This window comes from Carcharodon carcharias, chromosome 27, assembly GCF_017639515.1.
Source record: "Carcharodon carcharias isolate sCarCar2 chromosome 27, sCarCar2.pri, whole genome shotgun sequence".
NCBI classification, from domain to species: domain Eukaryota; kingdom Metazoa; phylum Chordata; class Chondrichthyes; order Lamniformes; family Lamnidae; genus Carcharodon; species Carcharodon carcharias.
The window spans coordinates 13,789,155-13,803,243 of NC_054493.1; the positions used below are offsets into that span (position 1 = coordinate 13,789,155).

Below are 14,089 nucleotides of genomic sequence, written 5' to 3' on the forward strand. Positions count from 1 at the left end.
CACCACCTGAGGCTGTGTCCAAATTAATCCAGACCTGTGAAATAAATGGTCCCATTGGACACAGCCATCTGAATGATGCCCTCTGGGAAACACTGCAGATTAATTATACAGGCCCACTGCCCACAGTAAAAACAAGGGACTGGTATACCCTGGAAGTTATAGATATGTTGAATGGCCTCTCCCCAGTTTGAACTCGCTGGTTAACCAGAAAGTCGGTTGAATGAATGAATCCCTTCCCCCACTCGGAGCAGGTGAACAGCCTCTGCCCACTGTGAATGGTGTGTCAGCAACTGATACCTGCTTTTAAAACTCTCTGCTGGATTGAAGCTTTCCCCGTCTGTAAAAATGATGCAGTCACTACAGCTAAAATCTTTTGGGAACCAGATGGGGCTTTCTGAAAAGGATAGAGTGATAATGTTTCTTATTTTACAGCAGAAGTAATACAGCAGCTCTGTCATCTCGTGGGTGTGGAACCATATTTCCAAACCCACCTACCACCCAGAACCCTGTGCAGTGGCCAAGATCTTAAATCACTCTGGAGAAATGACACTAAAAAAAGCTGTCATGAAGGGAGCTGATGATATGGTCAAGGCCAATGACTGGGTCACTTGCCTTGCCTGGTATCTCAATGACCATTCACTCCACTCCTGTTCACTCCCCCGGTCACAGCCTATTACAGCTCGGCCAATCCAGATTGTAAATCCTCCCTTCCGGGATCCCACTCCCCATTGCTACTCGACAGACTCAGGACCAGTTTCTCCAGAACCTCCACATCCTCCCTGCCACAGGCAGTGGGGAAGATGGTGCTGCCCATCTCAACACCTCCAGGGAGAAACGCCCTACCCATTACATTAACTGTTCAATTGGAGATGAAGTGATATTAAAAGTATTGTTAAACGGGGGGGGGGGCTGGGTGGGTTACTTGGGAAGGTCCATATGATGTTCTACATAAATTGGGAAAAACAAGTCTTAGATTAAGTATTCAGTAACAAAAGAAAGAAACACAATATCTGTGTTACCATGGAGATCAGTGTCAACAGTAAAAACTGAAAAGGTCAGATAACCAGATGGAGAATAAATACTGTGTTTGATTTTATCCAACAGGGACAAGATGTGGATGGTCATCATGCTCCTGGCCTGTGCCCAGGCTGAAGTTCTGTTCCTGCCGTATGATCCTACCCCAGATTGTCCTTTTTGAGCTCCAGCGAGGTGATGTTAAACACTCTGGTGGGAAAGACAAAAATTGACAACAATGTATTTAAAGACAAAAATTGACAACAATGTATTTAAAACAAAGCTGAGTTATTTGATATACAACCAGAATATGAACCTTCAGTTCAGTTACTAACATCAGCAGAAAGAAATGCCAAACTTTCAGAATGAACAGGGTTCAGTCCTGGATGTGATTAACAACAGCAGAATCCAACACCTGCAGTCAATTCTGAACTCGCTGGTGTCTCACCAAGTGGGATGAATGGACGAATCCCTTCCCACACTTGGTGCCAGTGAACAGCCTCTCCCCAATGTGCCAGCAATTTACACTTGCTTTTAAAGCTCTTCTCGCAGTCAGAACATTTAAAAGGTCTCTGATCAGTGTGAACCAGCTGGTGTGCCTTGAGCAGGGATAATCGGGAGAATCTATTGCCACACATGGAGAGGTGAACGGCTTCTCCCCAGTATGAACTCGCTGGTGTATCAAAAAGTCAGATGAATGAATGAATCCCTTCCCACAGGCAGAGCAGGTGAACGGCCTCTCTCCAGTGTGAACTCGATGGTGTGTCCGAAGATCTGATGAATTAATGAATCCCTTCCCACACATGGAGCAGGTGAACGGCCTCTCCTCAGTGTGAGTGAGTTGGTGTCTCAGAAGGTCGGATGACTGAGTGAATCCCTTCCCACACAAGGAGCAGGGGAATGGTCTCTCCCCAGTGTGAATGTGTCGAGTTTCCAGCCGCAATTGGTATTTGAATCCTTTCCCACAATCTCCACACTTCCATGGTTTCTCCATGGTGCTGGTGTCCTTCTGTCTCTCCAACTTGGAAGATCAGCTGAAGCCTCGTCCACATACACAACACTTGTACATTTTCTCCTCGCTGTGAATGCGGTGATTCTTTTCAGGCTGTGTACTGGAACACTCTCAATCGGGTGTGTGCATCTTGCTGCTTTTCCAGTCACACTGATGTTTGAAATCTCTTCACATGGACAAACGTTTCTCCTTAAATGTTCAGAGGCTGATGATATTCAGGTCCTGATGAATCAAGTGACTCTGTCAGATCTTGATAATTGGTTTTAGTTTCCCATCTGTAAATCTTCCTCTCCTAACACCCTGTAAAAAAAAGTTTACATAGAATTACACAGAATATACAGAATAGAAACAGGCCATTTGGCCCAACTAGTCTCTGCTGGTCTTTATACTCCACATGCTTCTCGTTCCATTCCATCTACCTCAGCTCAGTCTTTCACTTTATTTTTCTATTCCTTTTTCTCTCACGTACTCGTCTAGTTTACTTTTGAAATTATCTCAGCTTTTTGCCACAACTGCTCCTTGTGGTAGTGAGTTCACTTTCGAACCACTCTGAGTAAACACATTTCTCCTTATTTCCCTATTGGATTTATCAGTAACTATCTTGTACTTCTGGCCCCTGGTTTTGGATTCACCCACAAGTGGAAACACCTACATCTACAACATCTCACATGGCAGGCTGGGCAGAAAAATAAAAAGTCAAGGAACCCCAGAGCAAGATGCAAGTTGGATCCAAAATAGGCTCAATGGCAAGAAGCGATGAATGATGATCGATGGGTGTTTTTTTATGATTGGAAGAATGTTTCCAGTGGGGTTTCATAGGGCTCAGTACTGGGTCCTTTATTCATGGTTTATACCATTGATTCAGACTTAAACGTCGGGATGTGAATAACAAATTTGCAGATGATACAAAAATAAGGCTGTGTGCTTGGTAGTGAGATAGAAAGCAGTGTCCCTTAATTCTCAATTCCCTCACAAGAGGAAACATATTCTCAGCATCTACCCTATCAAGACCCCTCAGAATCTTGTATGTCTCGGTAAGATCACCTCTCATTCTGCTCAGTTCCAGTGGATACAGGACCAACCTTTCCTCATGAGACAACACCTTCATCCCAGGAATCAGCCCAGTGAACCTTCTCTGAACTGCTTCCAATGCAAGTTTATCCCTCCTTGAGTAAAGGGACCAAAACTGTACACAGTACTCTGGATGCTGTCCTACCAATTCCTTGTACAGTATTAGCAAGATTATCCTACTTTTATACCCCATCCTCCTTGCAATAAAGGCCAACATCCCAGTTGCCTTCCTAATCACTTGCTGTACCTGAATGTTAACTTTTTGTGATTCATGTACAAGGACACCTAGATCCTTCTGTACTGCAGCCTCTCTCTATTTCAATAATATTTTGCTTTTCTATTCTTCCTTTCAAAGTGGACATCCTCACATTTTACCACATTATACTCCATTTGCCAATTTTTGCCTACTCACTTAACCTATCTATATCCTTTTGCAGACTCTTTGCATCCTCCTCACAACTTGCTTTCCTACCTATCTTTGTATCATTAGAGAATTTAGCTACAATACAATTGGCCCCTTCAGCCAAGTCATTTGTATAGATCCTAAATAGTTGAGGCCCCAACACTGATCCCTGTGGCACTCCACTAGTTACAGATTGCCAACTGGAAAATGGCCCATTTATCCCAACTCGATCTTTCCTGTTAGTTAGCCAATCCTCTATCCATGCTAATATATCACCCCCAACATCATGAAGTCTTATCTTGTGCAGTAAGCTTTAATGTGACAATTCATTGAAGGCCTTTTGGAAATCCAAACACACTCCATCTACTGGTTCCCCTTTATGCACCCTGCTTATTACATCCCCAAAGAACTCAAGGTTCCTTGGTCATTTTGGAGGTGAGGATGAAGCAGACAGGGAAGAGGGAGGGCCCTTCAAAAGAAACAAACTTGAGTTAGAGATATTAACAAGATCCAACACACTGGGCGTTCAACAAAAAGCTGACTTGACTTTTGTCCAGAATATTAATCACTGTAACTGGGCTGGGCTTCAGTAACATCAGAAACAGACCCCAATGGACAAATAAATTATCTTGACTCCCTTCTCGCTCCCCTTGTCCAGTCCCTTCCCACCTACATCCGTGATTCCTCTGACACCTTACATCACATCAACAATTTCCAGTTCCCTGGCCCCAACTGCTTCCTCTTCACCATGGACGTCCAATCCCTCTACACCTCCATCCCCCACCAGGATGGTCTGAGGGCCCTTAGCTTCTTCCTTGAACAGAGGCCCGAACAATCCCCATCCACCACTACTCTCCTCCATCTGGCTGAACTTGTTCTCACACTGAACAATTTCTCCTTTAACTCCTCTCACTTCCTCCAAATAAAAGGTGTGGCTATGGGTACCCGCATGGGCCCCAGCTATGCCTGTCTCTTTATGGAGTATGTGGAACATTCCTTGTTCCAGTCCTACTCCAGCCCCCTCCCACAACTCTTTCTCCGGTACATCGATGATTGCTTTGGTGCTGCTTCTGCTCTCGTTGGGACACGGAAAAATTTATTAATTTTGCTTCCAATCTCCACCCCTCCATCATTTTCACATAGTCCATCTCTGACACTTCCCTTCCCTTCCTTGACCTCTTTGTCTCAATTTCTGGTGATAGACTGTCCACAAATATCCATTACAAGCCTACCGACTCCCACAGCTACCTCGACTACAGCTCCTTACACCCCGCTTCCTGTAAGGACTCCATCCCATTCTCTCAGTTCCTTCGCCTCCGTCGCATCTGTTCTGATGATGCTACCTTCAAAAACAGTTCCTCTGACATGTACTCCTTCTTCCTTAACCGAGGTTTTCCACCCACGGTAGTTGACGAGGCCCTCAACTGTGTTGGGCCCATCTCCCGTGCATCCGCCCTCACGCCTTCTCCTCCCTCCCAGAAACATGATAGGGTCCCCCTTGTCCTCACTTATCACCCCACCAACCTCCGCATTCAAAGGATCATCCTCCGCCATTTCCGCCAACTCCAGCATAATGCCACCACCAAACACATCGTCCCTTCACCCCCCCCGGTTGCATTCCATAGGGATCATTCCCTCCGTGACACCCTGGTCCACTCCTCCATCACCCCCGACTCCTCAACCCCCACCTACGGCACCTCCCCAAGCAAACGTAAAATATGCAACACCTGCCCCGTCACTTCCTCTCTCCTCACCGTCCAAGGACCCAAACACTCCTTTCAAGTGAAGCAGCATTTCACTTGCATTTCCCCCAACTTAGTCTACTGCATTCGTTGCTCCCAATGCAATTTCCTCTGCATTGGAGAGACCAAACGCAGACTGAGTGACCACTTTGCAGAACATCTTCGGTCTGTCCGCAAGCATGACCCAGACCTCCCTGTCGCTTGCCATTTCAACACTCCACCCTGTTCTCATGTCCACATGTCCGTCCTTGGCCTGCTGCAATGTTCCAAACTGGAGGAACAGCACCTCATCTTCTGACTAGGCACTTTACAGCCTTCCAGACTGAATATTGAGTTGCACAACTTTAGATCTTGAGCTCCCTCCTCCATCCCCACCCCCTTTCGGTTTTTTCCCCCTCCCTTTTGTTTTTTCCAATAATTTATATAGATTTTTCTTTTCCTATTTCCATTATTTTTAAATGTATTCCACCCATGGTTTATTTCACTCCACCCCCACTAGAGCTACATTGCTTGTCCTGCTCTCCACTCTTAATTAGCATATTCTTTTAGATAATATCACCACCTTCAACACCTCTTTGTTCTTTTGTCTGTGACATCTTTTGGTTATCTCCTCCTATCACTGCTTGCTTATCCCAACAACCACCCCCCTTCTTTCCCACCAACCCCCACCCTTAAACCAGCTTATATTTCACCCCTTTCCTATTTCTACTTAGTTATGTTGAAGGGTAATGAGGACTCGAAACGTCAACTTTGCTCCTCTCCGCCGATGCTGCCAGACCTGCTGAGTTTTTCCAGGTATTTTTGTTTTTGTTTTGAATTTCCAGCATCCACAGTTTTTTTGTTTTTAACAGCAAAGTCCAATCAGAGTAGTTACTTGTGAACTCACTGGTGTCTCAGCAGGGTCGATGAATGAGAAAACCCCTTCTTACATACAAAGCAGGTGAATGGCTTCTATCCAGTGTGAACTCGCTGGTGTGTTAGCAGGCGTAATGACCAAGTAAATCCCTTTACCCGCTCTGCAGGTGAACGGCCTCTCTCCAGTGTGAATTCGTTGGTGTACAGTGAGGTCAGATAAATGCCTGAATCCAGTCCTGCAGTGAGAGCACCTGAACAGTCTCTCATCAGTGTGAACACGTTGATGGCGCATTAGTTCCCCAGAACTTATATAATACTTCCCGCAGTCTGGCTTTTAAAAGGTCTCTTGTCAGTGTGAACTCGCTGGTGAGCCAACAGGTTGCATGACAAACTGAATCCCTTCCCACGCTTCAGCCAGATGATAAGCTGAAGCCTCGTCCACTCACAGAACAAATGTATGGTTCCTCCCAGCTGTGAATGGTGTTTTCAACTTCCGTGTTCAAAATCCAATGATATTCAGCTTATAATAAATTGGGTGACTGCATTAGATCCTCATGTGATGTTGAGTTTGAGTTTCGCAACTGCAAGTTCTCACCTTCTAATATCTTGTAAAAGTGATTTAAAACAGAAAAGGGGAGTAAGAGAGAACCATTAAAACATAAAGGCAGGGTGTGAACTTGAGCTGAATGAATCTGGTAATTTGTGGGGCCGGCACTAGGAAAAAGTGACCATGAAAACTGCTGGATTGTCGTAAAACTCCAACTGGTTCACTAATGTCCTTCAGGAAAGGAACCTACCATCGAGTTACCCTACACAAGACTCTATGGGAAGATTGAGAGAAAGGGATAGAGGGAGTGGTGAAGGAGAGGGATTTTATATTTCTACAACTGAGCCAGAAGTTTCCCACAGTTACTACATTTATACAGTTTCTCCCCAGTGTGACTGCGCTTGTGGCTCAACATGCTAGATGATTGGCTAGATGATTCTCATCCACAGAAAGCACATATGTACAATTTCTCCCTGTTGTAAACGCTGCTTTTTCCTTCCATGTTCAAAATTATATGATATTCAGATTAGAATAATCTGCCAGTCAGCCTGAACCTACACAAGGCCTTGGCCTCGATAGGGGGAAGGAGACAGAGAGGTGGGGAGATTTTATGTATCATCAACCTGATCAGAACTTTGACAAACCTTCTAAACCCTCAACCTCTACCACCTAAAAGTAAATCTTCCCCTTCTCACCCCCTGTAAAAGGAGTTTCCAAAATCCATCCCTGTCAGTCTAGGATAGAAATTCACAGCATCCTCTCCTCCTACTGACAGGGGCAGGGATGACCGCGCATGCGCCCCACTGCGTTTTGCTCCCTATGAAGATGGCGGCCGTTACCTTGGGCCTGTCATCAGGTTCAGCCCCGCGGCTGCTGCCCCGCATGGTCTAAATGCGGGATTGGTAGATTCTTAATTTTGTTCCCAGGCATCCACTGGGTGTTTATGAGGCCTTCTCGCCCATTCCGCCGCCTCCATTACCCACCTATAATCAGCCGCTGTTCACCGGTTGCGGAGTCGAGATGATTGGACCCACTGGAACTAAATGCGCATGCGCTATTCACAACCCACCACTGCGCCTGCGCCATGGTTTCCTATAGTGAGTATAGGGCACATTCTGTATTGTCATGGATGCTGGGTAAGATCCGCACCATTAAAACACCACATTGTTGAATAGAAAATTATGATTTGTGATCGGACTACGATGGAGCCATGGGGCCCAGATATAAAACTATTAAATTAATTGATACAGCAAACATCATAATTCTGTCCTGGGTATAATTAACAACAGAACAAACCACTATAGTTAGGTGTGAACTCACTGGAGTCTCAGCAGCTGGTGGGTGAGCAAGTAATTTTTTTTTTCCCCATTCACGGAACATTTAAACCACGTCTTGCCTGTAAGAGACAAGTGGATAAAATCTTTTGAACTTTTAAAGCTGGGGTGTGAACAGGTGGGCAAACTGAATAAATCCCATTGCACAAGTGTAGTGTCTGAGTGGTCTCTCTCCAGAATGACTGTGCTGCTGTGTCAGTGAATGGAATAACTGAATGAATCCATTTCCATGTTCAGCTGGTGAACAATCCATTCATGGGTGTGAATTGACTCATCAGTTTCCAGCTCAGATGAGGATCTCAAACTCTTCCGGTGATGAATTCCAGATTCTCAACATGCTCCCAGTAAAAAATACTGTCGATGCTGTAAATTGGAAATAAAAACAGACAATTCTGAAATTTCAAGCAGACCTGATAACATCTGCAGAGCGGAAATATAATTTACATTTCAGGTCTGCAACCTTTCAATGAAATGTTAATCATGTTTTCCAATCCACAGATGCTGCCAGACATGGTGAGGATTTGAAGCATTTTCTGTTTTTATCTTCTGTTGAAGAAGTTTCTCCTGAATTGCACATTAGTTTTATTGATGATGAACTTAAATTTATTCTCATCCATCTGCAACTGGAAACAGCTTTCACTTGTCTGCCTTGTCAATCCCTTTTATAATCTTAAAAACTCGATCAGGTCATCTGTCACTCTCTTTACCAGGGAAAACATCTCTAGCTTGTTCAATCTTTCTTGATAGGTATAACCTTGCAGTTTTGGCATTATTCCAGTGCAGATGCAACAACCACCCTTTCACCTCCTCAGTTCCCACATTCTAGGTCCCAAATACACTTTCCAAGTAATACAGCAAATTACTTGCACTTCTTTCAATTTAGGATCGTGTATTCACTGCTTATGATGTGATCCCCTCCACACTAAGGTGACTAAATCAATATTGGGCAACTGCTTTGTGGAACATCACCATTCAATCTTCAAATATATTCCTGAGCATCTGGTCATTTGCTATTTTAATTCTCTGCCCCACACCCGGTCTGACCTCTCAGTCCTCAGCCTCCTGCACTGATCATAATCATCACTCCCATTTTTTCAGAAGGTAGGTGCTGGTAATGGTTCTGCTATTACTATTTATGCCTATTCTGGACCTGTCTTTTATTTGTTCACTTGTCCCATTGGTTTATTGTCTCATCACAGAATTTTGTCTTGCATTATTCCCCCTTCATCATTTAATAACTCCTGCCTTCCATCAACAATGTTCATTCCTCCTCTTTACCTCTTATCCTTGACTCTGTACTTGTTTGTAAACTATTACATCTCTAAATTCTTCAACTTTTGATAAAGATTCACTCACCTTAAGCATTGATGCTGTTGTCCTCTCCATAGAGACTGTTTGACCTGCTGAGTGTTTCCAACAATATCTTTTGAGTTGAAATTTGCAGCCTCTGCTGTATTTTGTTTTTGGGTCACTGTGGATCAGTTTTCTCTCACTTAACGTGACCTGTTCAAAGAAGTTAAAGAAGGAGCTATTAAAGAATGAGGCAACAGTTATTGTCACCCTGTTCGAAAACAAATGGAACAAAATGTTAATTGATCATTTTTTACATAGTTTGATTGGATGTGGGGGTCACTGTCAGTTATGACCAAAGCCTAATTTCCATTGAATTTAGTGGCTTAATTAACCATTTTAGAAGGCAGTTAAAAGTCAATTACATCACCGTGGGCTGGGAGTCACATGAAGGTCAGACCAGGTAAGAACAGCAGATTTCCTCCTCTAAAGGAAATTCGAGAACCAGGTGGGTTTTTATGACAATCGATGATAGCTTCATAGTCACCATTACTGAGACTGGTCTTCAATTTCAGACTTACTGATGAATTGAATTTAAATTTCACCCACTGCCGTGGTGGGATCTGAACCTGTGTCCGCACTTCTGGATTATTAGTCCAGTGACCTGATCATCTTCCCTTAGCAATTGAAACACAAAGTTTCTATGTTGGCTCAAAGCAGGAATTTCACGTGTAAAGCAAACATTCTGCCCACTGCACTATGGAAATTAGTGTCAAACATCCGCGACCAAGGGGAGCTGACCATACATCTCTCAGTCCAATTCACAAAAAGGAAATGCTGGGAATACTGAGCGGACCAGACTGAGTTTGTGAAGAGAGAAACAGTTAATGGTTCAAGACACTGAACTTCCATCAGGACTGGAAAAAAGACACACAATAAATTTTTCAAACAAATGCACTGTCTGAGAATGGGGGAGGGGTAAATAACTGAAGAGAAGGTTTGTAATCAGTTGGAGGTATTGAATAACAAGGTTGAAGGTAGGAGGTATTGAATAACAAAAGGATGATGATGCAAGGCAAAAGCGAGGGTAATGGAACTAATGAAGAAACTAAAGGTGGGAGAGCCATTCTGTATCTGTAATCTATTTCTGCTCTGATTGGAAATGTGTTCCTTCTTTGTTGATTCATTTCACTTCTGTCCTACACTGAAAACTTTCAATCCTTCTCCACCGTTACCTTTCACAAACATTTCATTGAACAAACACACACAGTCACACAAGAAAACAATCACCATTTTGAAGCACTGAAACAATGAAGTCATAGAAATATTTTCATAACCATCTTGTTCATGCTTCATATCAATATTTTAGAGGTAACTTTTACTTTGGGGAAGATTAAAATTGTTAGAGTAAGGTTATTAAAATTCTGGACTTTAGAATTTGCCAGGACACCTCAAGAAATGACAGTTCAAAGGCTGGTCCGTGTTTATTCAATATGATCAGAATAGAAGAGAGAGATCAATAAAATGGCAGGGGAGCTCGTTTAGCCAGAAATCTGGAGACAGAGTGTGTGTGAGTTCTATTGTCCTGTCTTTGTTAAAGAGATGAATTATTTAAGCAGACTTCAGGGTTAAGGGGTTTGGTTAATTAGTGTAAATATCTATTGGTACATGGGCTCTTTGTAAAAATGTCATCATACCATTGTACATTAGGTCACACTTACAAACTTGTCCCTTGCACTTCCTGTGAAGTGGAGGGCAGTTTTCACTGGCGGTTTCAGTGGTTTGAAGAACAGAGTGATGCACAGACACAGTGCGGTCTGATGAAAAGTCAGAGACCTGAAATGTAAACTATGTCTCTTTCTCCACAGACGCAAGCAGATCTGCTGAAAACTCCAGCATTTTCTGTTTTATTTCTGATTTCCAACATCTGCAATATTTTGCTTTTCCTTAACTGGAGAGGGCTGATATTGTGGAACTCATTGCAGGAAGGCAGAAAATACTGGAAAAACTCAGCAGGTCCGGCAGCATCTGTGGGGAGAGAAACAGAGTTAACATTTCGAGTCCGTATGACCCTTCTTCAGAGCTGAAGAAAAGTGGAAATGTGATTAAAGGAGGTGGGGCAGGTGGAGCTTCATAGAAGGCCAGCGATAGGTGGGGACAAAGGAGGGATTGACAAAGATGTCATGAACTAAAGGACAAAGGGAGTGTTAATGGTAGTGGTTAGTGCTTTAAAAAAAGATGCTGATAGTGGCATAAAGATAAGAAAGCAGAATGCGATAATAGCGGAACAAGGGTGGCATTGTGTGAAGGAACAACATTGGACAAGTAACAGATGGCCCTGTAGGGGATGGGGTTTGGGGAGCAGATGGAGTGTGGTAGGGTGGGAAAAAAGGATAGAAAATGGGATCGAAGGGGGATATAAAAAAGTGGATAAAACAACGGATAAATGAATAAAAATTAAGATAAAAACGTGGAAAAAAAACTAAATGTAGAAAAAAGGGTTGAAAATGGAGGAGAGAGTTCATGGTCTGAAGTTGTTGAACTCAATGTTAAGTTCAGGAGGCTGTAAAGCGCCTAATCAGAAGATGAGGTGCTGTTCCTCCAGTTTGCGTTAGGCTTCACTGGAACATTGCTGCAGGCTAACGACATGTGGGCATGAGAACAGGATGGGGGGGTTGAAATGGCAAGTGACTGGAACGTCTGGTTCATGCTTGAGGACAGACCAGGGGTGTTCTGCAAAGCGGTCACCCAATCTGCGCTTGGACCCCCTGATGTAGAGGAGACCACATTGGGAACAGCAGATGCAGTAGACCAAATTGAAGGAGGTGCAAGTGAAGCAGTGCTTCACTTAAAAGGAGTGTTTGGGCCCTTGGACAGTGAGTAGGGAGGAGGTAAAGGGGCAGCTGTTGCGCCTTCTGCGATTACATAGGAAGGTGCCATGGGAGGGGATGAGGTGTTAGGGATGATGGAGGAGTGGACCGGGATGTTCTGGGGGGAACAGTCCCTATGGAATACTTAAGGGAGGGGGGGGGGCTCCATCTGCTCCATTCCCTTTAACAGTATAAATTTAATCACATTTCCACTTCTTGTCAGCTCTGAAGAAGTGTCATAAGGGCTCAAAAAGTTAAGTCTGTTTCTCTCTCCACAGATGCTGCTAGATCTGCTGAGTTTTCCCAGCATTTTTTGTTTTTGTTTCAGATTTACAGCATCTGCAGTATTTTGCTTTTATCATTTCAGGAAGAGTTTGAGATTCCCTTCTGAGCGTAAAGTGATGGGTAAGATCACAGCATGGAAATATCATCACCAGCTGAAGGTGGAAAGGGATTCAGCTGGTCATCCCATTTACCGACACAGCAGCACAGTCACAGTGCAGAGAGACCTTACACATATTTCACGAATGAGAAAGGAGTTACTTAGTTTTCTCACCTCTCAATCCACCAACTTTGAACGTTCAAATGATTTGATTCACAATCAGTGCATTCTGACTAGCAAGAGGCAGCTTAAGTGTTTTGTGTCTTGGAAAAACTCCACGCACTGACAGTCCAGTGAGTTTCTATCTAACTATTAAAGTATCAATTTCTATTAATTACACCCAGGATAGAAATATGGTGGAGGGCCGTATCAATTGATTTAATAATATTATATTTTGGCCCTGTGACTCCAATCGATCACAAAACATAATTTTCTATTCATCAATATCATGTTTCAATGACCGGAGTCTTACCCAGCATTCGCGGCGGGGCAGAACGTGCCCTATCCTCGCGGCAGTAGCTTCTTGCGCAGGCGCACTACCGGGTGTGATTCGAACATGCGCTTTGCGGGGACATGTCCGCAGTCGAAGCCGCGCCAGGAACTGGTCGAAACTGTTCACAAATATCGAGTCCAGGCAAGTAAATTAAGCCGGTGGATTGGAGGCGGCAGAGTGGGCGGGGAGGCTTGATAAATAACCACTTGCTGCCTCAACGTCGGAACAAGGAGCTAGAGCTCTCGAGGTCGCAGCGAACGGGGAGGTAGTTGCGGGCCGCGGTTGTCAGTCACAGGCCGCAGTTAACAGCCGCCATCTTTACAGGGGGCAAAGTGCAACAGAGCGCATGCGCGGTCATCTTTGTCCCTGTCAGTAGGAGGAGAGAATATTGTGCATTTCTATCCTGGACTGACAGGGATGGATTTTGGAAACTCCTTTTACAGCGGGTTAGAAAGGGAGGATTTACACACAGCAAACTCAAACTCCTCTGCCATAGGTCTTTAAAATTCTGATTGGGTTGGACAGATAGATGTGGACAGAATGTTTACACTTCTTGTTCGTAATAAATCCAAGAGGAAAACGGGAGATATTTCTGTCCTCAGACAGCTGTTAGAATGTGGAACTCAATACTACAGGAAGTGGTTGAGATAAATCCCTTAGATGTTTTCAAAAGTAAACTAGATGAGAACAAGAGAAGAAAGGGATTAGAAAGATAAACTGAAAGGCTGAGATGAGGTCGGCAGAATGGGAGGAGACACCTGTGGAGTAGAAACTCCAAGACAGACCAAATAGACCGATTAGCCTGTTTATGTAATGTATGTTCCATGTAATTCTTTGTAAACTTATTTTACAGAAAAAAGAGGAAGATTTGCAGTCAGGAAAAGTAAACCAAACTTTACATTAAAATCTGACAGTCTCTCAATTCATCTGGATCATTTTATATCTGAAGGATTTAATTGACTGTCTCAGTTGGAAACTGGTGAGAGGCTGTTCATCTGCTCCTCCTGTGTGAAGGGATTGATACAGCTGGTAAACATGCTGACATGACAGCAAACTCACAACAGTGAGAGGCTGTT

The 14,089-nt window shown here is 43.8% G+C and overlaps 1 long non-coding RNA gene across 3 annotated transcripts; it reads right to left on the reverse strand.

Moving 5' to 3' along the window:
• Nucleotides 1–1,440: 1,440 nt before the first annotated feature.
• LOC121270464 lies at nucleotides 1,441–13,310 on the reverse strand. 3 transcript variants are annotated; one of them, XR_005941546.1, is made up of 3 exons: nucleotides 12,993–13,310; nucleotides 9,335–9,481; nucleotides 1,441–2,326 (listed from the first exon to the last, which is right to left on the reverse strand). It is a non-coding gene; the product is annotated as an uncharacterized LOC121270464 (long non-coding RNA). The 3 variants fall into 3 exon arrangements; XR_005941548.1 differs by lacking the exon at nucleotides 12,993–13,310 and adding an exon at nucleotides 11,105–11,238; XR_005941547.1 differs by lacking the exon at nucleotides 1,441–2,326 and adding an exon at nucleotides 7,936–8,341.
• Nucleotides 13,311–14,089: the final 779 nt, after the last annotated feature.